This window comes from Micrasema longulum, unplaced genomic scaffold (assembly GCF_059751315.1).
Source record: "Micrasema longulum isolate JH-2025_06_02 unplaced genomic scaffold, ASM5975131v1 h1tg003049l, whole genome shotgun sequence".
Lineage (NCBI taxonomy): Eukaryota > Metazoa > Arthropoda > Insecta > Trichoptera > Brachycentridae > Micrasema > Micrasema longulum.
The window spans coordinates 2,933-5,780 of NW_028280155.1; the positions used below are offsets into that span (position 1 = coordinate 2,933).

The window sequence follows — 2,848 nt, forward strand, 5'->3', positions numbered from 1 at the left end:
TTTTAAAAATAATGTGAAAAAACTAAAAAATCCCTAGCGTGAACATAGAATATTTGTTATGAAAATAAAACTTTGTTATCAGGGTTACACAACTATAATATTTTTCAAGAACACTACTACAGTTTAGGGAGAGCACTCCTCCCATCGACGGGTGATATAAAACTAATAGAACATTTGAAATTGTACTGAGTAACACTGACAACACAGTTTTATTTTCATAATAATTTATAATGAAGTGTGACGGGGTGGTGAATGCCGAAAAAAAAATGTGTATATATTTTTTATGAGGAGTGGACTGACTTCTTTTTATACATACGTATTCCCATATTTTTAGCAAAATAAATTTAAAACCATAAATACGTCTGTCAGCTTACATGCGTGCGTCCCCCATCACTGTCAATAACCGACTTAATCTTTTACACAAACACCGGCTACAGAACAGCGTATTTTTCTTCCTTGTTATAAGTTCGATCTTCGTGCTCTCTCTTATACACATTTATTCCTTTTATTATTCATTCTTCCATCCAGCATAGTTAAACAAATTATACTTTCCAAATCCAGTGCGAAAATGTCCATTTGAAGATTACGAAAAATACAACTTCCCCATTAAAAAAAATAAGAGATACATAAAGTCTTTTATCGTATGTAGACTAGTGTGACATCACAGTCACACAAGAGTTAATTTGTTTCTTTGGATTTTGAGGAATCAATTTGTAGATTTTTTGTATGTCAAAAAAATGGTGGACAATTGCCTTATCCGCTCTATGTGTTCCATCCTTGTCAAGGGGAGTGCTAACCGTCTCTCCTTTTAATAGACACGCTGTGGTTGGTATTTGATTTTGTATATATTGTTATGCCGTTAAAATCATTCGCATGTGAGTTGAGCGCGGTCGAAAATTGAATACAGTTAAATGCCTGGCAAAAATACATTTTCTTCATTTTAAAAAAATGAAATAAATTTTTATAAGATGCTTATTTTTTTGTATTTTTTTAAATGAAAAAAATATATTTACCCCAAAATTTAGAGTTTTTCTGGCATAGCTTTGATAATATTGTCAATAGATGGCGGTAGTGTTTTTTGTATTTATTGCTAAAAAAGTCTAAATATTGCTGATTTCTTTGGCAGTGGTGCAAAAATATTTAAATTATTTTTTTTTCTTAACAAATAAAAGGGTTTATTGTTTTTTATTTAAAATTTGATGGTGATTTTTTAAATCTTATTTTAAACTAAACAAAATAATGGGATGTTACTGCCATCTAAAAATATCTCCCTAACCAGATTAGTTCGTTCGTCGGCCGGTAGGTGTGCAAAATACCACTTTTCTGAGCATTAAATGCATTAAATTATCATTGTATTTTTTTAAATAACTTTGGAAATACAATCGCCTTGTTTAATTTGTCATTTTATACACTGATTAACGATTCCAATTTATAATTTTGAAATTGTGATACATGTTTTTGAATAATTAAAACAACAAACAATCTCATCGCAACCGCCGCGCCGTTCATGGTAATGTCAAGCAGAGGAGATAAAACCCCTCATCACTATTTATATCTTTCCATATCTCGCTTCTTTTATATTCACGCATCTATTTATGCACGCACAATGATTTTATTTTGAATTTAAAATGTCAGTTTTCAACAGTAGGTACTGCTTTACAAAATTGGCTTGTCTGTGTACCTATATAATATGTCAATGATAACAATAAAAAAAAAAATTTTTAAAAAACATTCCAACTGCATTTTTGAGGACGCAGATAGTCTTTTTTTCAGCGAGTTTAGTACAAAGACAGAATGTTTCATACAAAATGGAGTACTAGTCGAGTGTCACAAGAGTGGCCGAAGTGTGGCCGAAGTGTTCTCGGGAAGAGCAACGCCGTGAAAAGATCAAATGTTAAGTGGGGTTCTCGCTTTGTCCCTCGAGTGTCCCCAAAGAAAAGTTTTTCAGAGAGAAAAAAAGAAAATTAATATTTTGTTAGGCCGTGTTTTCTTGTATATTTTTCAATGTGCTTTAAAATAACAAAATATTTTAGTACTTATTTCTAAAGTTGGCGTAGAATTTGACTGTTCCTTTTGTCTTTACAGTTGCTTAGTTTTAACACGTTTACTATGGACAAGACTTATATATTATGTTATAGTTTATCAACATCATTCCCTTTCCGCACCGAATGGTGCATAGGGCACTGCCATGGTACACCAATTGCAGCTTATCTTGATCATTTTTGTTACATGAACGTAAGATGATCAGTCTTATGCTTAGAGTACCGTTCAGTAGCTCAATCACAAATAACTATCGACGTGCTAATAAGCGACGAGATAACAATTTCTTACCATGGTTATATATCGTATTCGCGATCACAATGGAGCAACCGTAAATACCTAATATTAAATGCCAAAATATTTACGTTTCGCGACGTATAATCCTGCTGCGCAATCATATATTTTAATTTCACCGGTGTAAATATGAAAAATATTCCAAAACGGTTAGTTTTATTTATTTTTTATTTATCATACTATTCGTTGCATTTAGCCAGCGGCAGCGGTTGGCAAGCCAAATGTCAAGAAAAGCAGTCGACAATGTAATAATAATTTAATTTTCTATTTTTTGTATTAGATACTCCTTATTATTTTGCAAATGCAATATATTGTATTATATTTTTTAATAAACGCCGATTTTTCACCAGTGAACTGTATTTATTTAAGAGGAAAACAAAAAACAAACCGACACGAGAGTCGACTTTCTTAGATTTCACACGCGTTGACTTATGACCGCGATAACTTAAATTGTTTATTGTGATCGCTTAACTGCTTAGCATGTTTTTAAGCACGTCGATAGTTATTCGTGATT

At 31.9% G+C, this 2,848-nt stretch overlaps 1 non-coding gene across 1 annotated transcript; it reads right to left on the reverse strand.

The window, feature by feature from the left end:
• Positions 1-732: 732 nt before the first annotated feature.
• On the reverse strand, positions 733-819 carry LOC148271172 (U6atac minor spliceosomal RNA). The gene has a single exon (XR_015825186.1). It is a non-coding gene; the product is annotated as a U6atac minor spliceosomal RNA (small nuclear RNA).
• Between the last annotated feature and the right edge of the window lie 2,029 nt (positions 820-2,848).